Below are 8,788 nucleotides of genomic sequence, written 5' to 3' on the forward strand. Positions count from 1 at the left end.
CTTCTAACCACAGCAAGTGATGGATAGTATGCCAGTGGTGATGATGTGTCAGGTCCAGGATGATGATGCATGGGTAAATTCAACAGTAGCACACTGGAGGGAACAAAACTGGGGATCGAAAACCTTTCTACATATGTTCATACACAAAGTAGGTATAAATATCTTGGGACAATTATCCAATATTGCTCAGAATATCGAACAATATTGGAATTCTCTGCTGCAAATTAGCCATTAGTATGGGGAAGGTATTGTACTTTCTTGGGGTAGCTCCAACAGCTCCATACATAAGTTTACATCTGAGAAGTGCACAAAACGAGTTTTGCACACATAGGAGACTGGACAAGTCAACAACACCAACAGCTCTTTGTACTCTGGAGGGTATCGAAAGAGTTTTTTATTTTTTATGATAACAAAGTAAATACCCAACCTATTTTAAGTAATTGTATAACGCTTGACTTGATAGGATTATAAAGCAAGGTGGTCCATGTGGCCTTAACATTCATTCTGACGTGATCGGGTTAGTACAAAACGAACAACTCCAAGGATATGGTGAAGTAGCAAACAATTAAGGCAATATAAAAAAACAAAATTAATACGAGACGTTCAGGTTCAGCATATATGAAATTAATTAAGAACAATTTAATGAAGGCCACATTTATCCCCACCAACATATAAACAAAATTTAACTCCAGTTGCCGTCTTAAATAATAGTTTACTTTGCACAATAAATCGTTTAAAAGATTTCAGGCCTACTTTGATCCCAGTGTACCCCATAGTAAAGTCCAAGGTCCTTTTAATAAACTTGGTAGCCCTTCATCACTTTATGCATGCTTTCAGTCGTATAGCACTATAAAAAGGGCAACAGTTCCACTATACAAGAAGACACAACACGAACATACCGCAGTCTCACAGTACACTCACCTCGCACAACATACACGCAACACACCGCATACACGGGAGGCCGTCCTTACATGACTATAGCTGTTAATTGGACGTTAATAAATCAAAACAAACAAAAAAAAATGACCCTTCGGGCAGATGACATAAAAAACAAAATATCATCATTACAGTTTTGTTTATTTAAGGTCTATTTCCTGGTAAAAAAGCATAGAACATTTGCAGAAAACATGTACTATGTAGGAGTGGTCTATGATATATAAGTGTGTAATACATACAGGTGAAAATTAAGGTGGTTTACGTTTTAAATAAGAAAAAAACAGACACATTGAGTAGACACTGGTTTCATAAAATGTCTACTGTAACTCATACACACTATCAAGTTTTATGCTTTCTTTGTCGAATATTAATCATAGCAACTTCACCATTGGAATGTGCAATGGTCTACAAATATTCACTTAGTATTCATTCTTATTGGTTTGGTGTTTTTCTACTTTCCCATATAAGTAATAACCTTTTTTTTGTTTCCTTATGGCTAGAGCCATGTACTTCAACATAAAGTGGCAACTCTGGCAGCAGTGGCAACAAGCAGGGTTGATGTTGCAAAACCTTTTGCCTCAAGATTGCTAACTCCTCCTGCAATATACTATCACTTTTGGCGAAAGATCTTAGAAGAGATCTTGTAGTTTTGTCTGATATGAAAAATCCGATCATTGTACCTGGGTAAACAAACAAAAAAATTAAAATCAACTCAAGTATATATATATATAACCATAATCTTACTATCATGATATATTTATTTCAAAATACTTTTATTATCTATTTTGTATTTCAATTTAGGGAAAACGTTAGTGAATGACATACACACATTAAGAGCAATACAATGCGTATGTCATTTTTTATAACATGCTTACATAATAACTTGTGAAGGTCAATGAAAATATCATAAATATACATTAATATGATATGATTACCAACTATTTTCATTGGCTAATACATGGCATGTGATATTCAATATATAGCATATCGACTCAGTGTTTCCATTTTTAGGAACACCGACTCAATATTCTTTGGGGAACTTCCTTGCCAAAATGTTGCTGTCTTCAAGGTGGCATACTATGGCTAACGTTTTACTTTTAAATCATTTGCATATGACATATTTTGGAGGTATTTTCTTTAGAGAAACAACATATCTAATATCAAAATTAAGGACCTTTGTTTTGGTCCATATGGTGTTATATCGCCCTTATAGAATTTAAAATAATTACACCAGGCTATGCCCTCAGTTTTTGCCTCGGTAATTATTTATTCTACTGGGGCGATATAACACCATATGGACCTCAACAAAGTTCCATAATTGATATAAATGTTATCCACATTAAACATGTTACCAAAAAATCTTCCTTTTTGAAGAACAACTATTAACACTTATCTCCCACTCTTTAAAACAGGTTCATCATCTTCTGCCTTTTCTGTAATCACTGGAAGTGATGCCCTCTGAAAGGCCAAGGAGGTTTACATCAAAGAGTAACATCTCTGGTTCCCTCCCACATGATGGCATGTCACAAAGAAAGGCTGAAGAAGTAAAACAAAATATAATATAATATGGTTGCATGCATGTACATGTATTGCTTCAACATACAATTAAAACAAAATAAACTAATTGAAAAATCAAAAGATCAAAAAACAACACTGCTTATTTTGCATGGTCTTTCAAATTCAAATTGACAGATGCCAAAATGGCATATTACACCTTTTGTAATAAATATTTTCACATTTTGACCACTGTTTTTATCTGTATGTGTGAATCTACAGAGCAACCTAATACCATAACATTGTAAACAATTCTTACTTGATACATATAAATATACATAATATTTATATATAAGTTATTTCAATAAATTGAAATCTACTTGCATTTTAAATCTAAATAATCTATAATACCTTTATCTATAATCTCGCTATGCAGAATCATACAGTTTGCTGCTAAATCTTTTTCATGTCCTGAAAAACTTTAAACTTGATGCCAAGAGGGCCTGTATTGCTCACCTTGTGTTATTGTTTTTAACTAATTATCACAAAAAGTTTTAAAATCAGAAATAGCAAACTTGATCCCACAGTCAGTTTTATTTTTTAAACCCAACCACATAATGATGCTATCAATATCATATGACTATGTGTGGTAGTCAATGCTAAGTGAAAGTCTTCCGTTTGGCACTGCCCCTCAAACATTATGAGTGCTATGCCGTGCTTAGTTTCAGAGAACACTTTTGGCCCTGCCCCTCAGGCTCTCGTATGGTTAGCCCAATAATTTGTACAAATTTAAATCTCCACCCTATAAGGATGCTCAGCCCTGCAGGTAGGGCATTAGAATTGTACCTGCTGCCCCTATTGCATGATCGTAAAAGGCGACTAAATTTAGGATCTTATCTTTTCTCTTCTTCCTAACTCACTTTATCTTTCCTAATGCCTCCCTTGGCACCGCCTCACTTTTGGCCTTGAGTTGAGCGTTCGCCCCTGTGAGGAAGGCACTGGGTTCTGTCCCCTGGCCGAGACACACCAAAGTCTATAAAAGTGGTAGTTTCTACTCCTGCTTAGCGCTCAGCATACAGGGAGTGGGACGACTGGTTCGCCCGTTGTCAGTATAATGTGACCGGGTGGGGTGTGTTGCTTGGTGTCTTCGGCGGCATGCTTCAGTGATATAGCACTATAAAAAGGGCAACAGTTCCACTATACAAGAAGACACTACATGAATATACCGCAGTCTCCCAAAGCACGCAGCTCGCACAACATACACGCAACACACCGCATACATGGGATGCCGTCCTTACATGACCATAGCTGTTAATAGGACGTTAATTAATCAAACAAACAAACAAAACTATAAGGATGCATCCATTACATTATGAGTTGCTTTCCCATGCTTAGTTTCAGAGAAGTTGTTTTTATGAAAATAACCAATTTGACCCCTTTTGACCCCGCCCCTCAGGCACCAGAGACATCTGCATGACCATTTGTACAATTTTAAGTCAGTAACCCATAAAGATGCTACCAGTCAAATTTTGTTAAATTCCAGTCAGTGGTTATTTAGAAGTTGTCAAATGTGGAAGGATGGACAACGGACGCCGGTTGCTGAGTTATCGTGTTATCGAATAAGCTCACCTAGTTCCTTTGGACCAGTTGAGGTAGAAATGGACAGAATTATATCATACATAGTACATGCCTTTTCATACTGTATATCCAACAGTCTTATGAAAAAGTACCAACTCCATTTAAAGTGGAAATACATGTAACATGTTGGAAACTGATTATTTCCTGCATCCTCCTGGTGGTTACATAGAGTGTTGTAGAAGGCAGAGAGTGTACATCTAATAAAAAAATTAATAGAATATAACACAAAAATGTGTATCAAGTACATATATGATATACATGTATACAAATATAAGCATTACACTACATTCAGTTGTCAAATATTGGAATAGGAATGTTAACTGGATTGCAGAAAATTAAACGTAAATGGCTAGCGAGCTTTAGTAAATTTGCTATTGTCCATTTTGGCCCTTCCACTTAGGCCCCAGGCAGGTCAGCGCAATCATTTGTAGAATTTAGAGTCCCCAACCCATAATACTACCAGTCATATTTGTTTAGATTTAAACAAGCTGTTGTAAATGAGAAATCAATGGCTAATGTTTTGATTTGTTTATTTTTACGTCCTATTAACAGCCAGGGTCATGTAAGGACGTACCAGGTTTGTTGGTGGTGGAAAGCCGGAGTACCCGGAGAAAAACCACCGGCCAGCGGTCAGTACCTGGCAACTGCCCCACATGGGATTCGAACCCGCTTCCCAGAGGTGGAGGGCTTGTGGTAATATGTCGGGACATCTTAACCACTCGGCCACCGCGAGGCTAATGGGCAGACAACAGATAAATGCTGGACACAATGGTATTGCGAAAGCTCGTCTAGGTCCTTCCGACCAGGTGAGTTTAAAATGAATTGATTATGCTTTCTGTTAGATTCTGTCCACTACTTAACAACCTCATTTATAAATGATAATGTTTAATCAATATTTCTTTCTGAAAACATAAAAAACCTGCCTACCTTGAATTGGAAAATTGATACATGTAGTCTCTCATCACGTCATAGTGTACTAGAAATTTCCCCGTGTTTAATAGGCATGCCTCTTGTCCATCGTATGGTATGGTCATGTTACACTGGCTACACGTCTGTACAAAGACTTCACATGAAGAAAAAATCTTCTGGTTATGATTATTGTTATGTATGACACTAAATACATGTTATTAGATAAGGGAGATAACTCCTATAGCTTTATTATCAATACATCCTATAAAGGTCATATCGTTGATTTAGGTTATAGAACTTTCTAGAATATCATCATGTATAAACAAATATGTTTGTAAACATTTTGATTATAAGTAGAGATCTAGACTGATCTATTTCCAGAAAGTTCTGTGTGTTTATTTGTTTACTGTTTTTTGTTAGATATTTCTAGAAGTAGAAGGTTCTCCAATATTCTTGAATAAGAGTTTAGCTATATATACTCCAGCTGTCCAAAGCTAATCAGAACTGTAATGAGACCTGTAATGAGACATATCAAGAATTGTACAGTGCCATATTAGATTGTATTGGAAGAGCTATTGTGACTTTATCTGTGGATTATTACAACACTTTGTGTGGATTTATTCATATTGCCTGGAACTTTACAAATTATCTGTGGAAATTCATTTTCCTCGTGGATTTGTGATTATTGTTAATTTGAAACCTGGAAGGATCAAGGATTATACCAGGATATTCGCATACAGATAAGTAATACTTTAAATCATCGTATTACTCTTGTACCACCACCAATTACTTTAGATATTGTAAACCATCTCTGTATAATATTGTATATATAATTTAAAGTGTGTTTTGAATTTAGCTGCTGGTTTCTCATTTCTGTTATTCGTTCATGTAACATTATCATAAAGATTTGTTTGTTTGTTTGATTTATTAACGTCCTATTAACAGCTATGGTCATGTAAGGACGGCCTCCCATGTATGCGGTGTGTTGCGTGTATGTTGTGCGAGGTGAGTGTACTGGGAGACTGCGGTATGTTCGTGTTGTGTCTTCTTGTATAGTGGAACTGTTGCCCTTTTTATAGTGCTATATCACTGAAGCATGCCGCCGAAGACACCAAGCAACACACCCCACCCGGTCACATTATACTGACAACGGGCGAACCAGTCGTCCCACTCCCTGTATGCTGAACGCTAAGCAGGAGCAAAAACTACCACTTTTATAGACTTTGGTGTGTCTCGGCCAGGGGACAGAACCCAGAGCCTTCCTCACAGGGGCGAACGCTCAACTCAAGGCCAAAAGTGAGGCGGTGCCAAGGTAGGCATTAGGAAAGATAAAGTCAATTAGGAAGAAGAGAAAAGATAAGATCCTAAATTTAGTCGCCTTTTACGATCATGCAATAGGGGCAGCAGGCACAATTCTAACGCCCCTACTTATAAAGAAATTTTGAAAACAGATTGATAGATCATAATCCAAATGACCAAGTTTATGTTTTACTTTACTGAATTGTTCAATAAGTTTGAATAATTACATGCTTTGCAACTGTTGGACAGCCACAGAGGCAAATATACTTCTTTCTTATTTGATAAAAAAATATTTACTTAAGAAACTGCTGTCCTCACACAGTATTGTTTTAGAACAAATTTTGGCGAAAACCTAACATCAATCTATTGCAAAAATCAGATGGTGTCTAAAAAGGAACTGGGTTCGTTTCAAAGCAATTTGCAATTTTGCCACTATGAAGCTGTAGGGCGTTAGAATTGTACCTGCTGCCCCTATTGCATGATCGTAAAAGGCGACTAAATTTAGGATCTTATCTTTTCTCTTCTTCCTAACTAACTTTATCTTTCCTAATGCCTCCCTTGGCACTGCCTCACCTTTGGCCTTGAGTTGAGCGTTCGCCCCTGTGAGGAAGGCTCTGGGTTCTGTCCCCTGGCCGAGACACACCAAAGTCTATAAAAGTGGTAGTTTCTGCTCCTGCTTAGCGTTCAGCATACAGGGAGTGGGACGACTGGTTCGCCCGTTGTCAGTATAATGTGACCGGGTGGGGTGTGTTGCTTGGTGTCTTCGGCGGCATGCTTCAGTGATATAGCACTATAAAAAGGGCAACAGTTCCACTATTCAAGAAGACACAACACGAACATACCGCAGTCTCCCAGTACACTCACCTCGCACAACATACACGCAACACACCGCATACATGGGAGGCCGTCCTTACATGACCATAGCTGTTAATAGGACGTTATTAAATCAAACAAACAAACAAATCTACATAAAGGAGTTTTCTGCTTTTTACAGTCATAAATCATGTTTATGGTACTTACATTGTGCTTTTTGAAGATTATACTTCGTAATAATACATGACAAATCTTTTGTTGCTGTCTGGTTGCTATTAACAACGGCTCCACACTGAGGACAATGTGACTCCCCAGAAATTATTTGCAAAATTCCATCTTCTTCAACAAACATTTCTGATGGCTTCCTTATCAAAACTGCCTTCGATTGTGTGGAGAGATGGAATGGAATGGGGTTTGATGATATGCTTTTTAAAGAATAAATTGGCGATGCATCTGTTGATTCAGCTATTGAAGAATAAATATCCAACAAATCATAACTTCCTTCATCAGAAAAGTCAGTCTCATCAAAAAATTTGTTCCAATGTGGCTACATGTGAGCAACTGTTTTGGCATGCAAGACAAGTTCGTTTTCTGTTCACAATGCCAATTATTCCATAGGTGTGGCTGTCATCTTTTATGGCAAATGTATCATCTATTCCCCAATTCAAACAGTGGAAATTCCCTTTCTGAAAATATAAAAGACAAAGAGCTAACAAAGAAAATAAAGGATGATAAAGTATCTGATAAATATTGACACATATGTGTGATATCGTCATCTTACATCTAATTGTGGTGAACAATATCTAATAAGCTATTTCAAGAACCACATTAAAAATCCAATTAAGGTTCATCTTGCCACAGGACGTCTATATCTACAATCACATGCCAACAGCATTCAAGACAATTTTACCAGTAATCAGTAAAAAAGTCTGGCAGCTAAAATATATGTTATCTTTATGAAATTTTATTATATGTTTGATAGTTGTTATTAATAAGTAATTCAAATGACTGCAAACATGTCTATATAAGACACTAAAGGGACAAAGCGAAAAAGTTCTTAATAGACAGATGTCAATTGATATATATGTAGTGAATTGCATCAAATTTGGTTGATAGTATTCATTTTATAGACATGTTCTTTTATTACATAAAAGTGTCATTTACAGCAGGTTTTCGTAAATTATTATTAGAAGCAGAAAGTTCAATTTAACACTTTAATTGGAAATTAAAGTGTACACGGAACGGAAAATAATATTTAGATATGTTATTCTGTTTGATCTCCTGACAAGAATGTTGAAAACCGCATCAAAATCGGCCGCTTCAGTACTGAGATACAGCCCTCCGAAGTGCTCGATTTTTACCTGTATATCGACTGCTAATCAGGGAATCGGCCGCTCACGCTGATTTGAGGAATAACCGGATGTGACATCACGAGGACAACGGCAGTGAGGTGTTTTGTAGTGGGGTTATAGCAAAAAGGGGGACACATATGTATTCCTGAAATGGGGTTACGAGAATTTTACAAATATATATACAGTAAACAGTTATGTTGACGATTTAATTATATATATAATAGGAAACATTACAACTGAAATCAGGCTAAATACATATGTAGATAAGCGGAAACATGTATACGTTATTTATGTTTCTGGTACATTTAACTAGACATCTTATCTCTGTTTTAACAACTTTCTAAATT

At 36.6% G+C, this 8,788-nt stretch overlaps 1 pseudogene; it reads right to left on the bottom strand.

Moving 5' to 3' along the window:
- Positions 1-2,325: 2,325 nt before the first annotated feature.
- Positions 2,326-8,518, bottom strand: LOC138308019 (uncharacterized; annotated as a pseudogene).
- Positions 8,519-8,788: the final 270 nt, after the last annotated feature.

The sequence above is a fragment of the Argopecten irradians genome, chromosome 14 (assembly GCF_041381155.1).
Source record: "Argopecten irradians isolate NY chromosome 14, Ai_NY, whole genome shotgun sequence".
Taxonomy (NCBI): domain Eukaryota; kingdom Metazoa; phylum Mollusca; class Bivalvia; order Pectinida; family Pectinidae; genus Argopecten; species Argopecten irradians.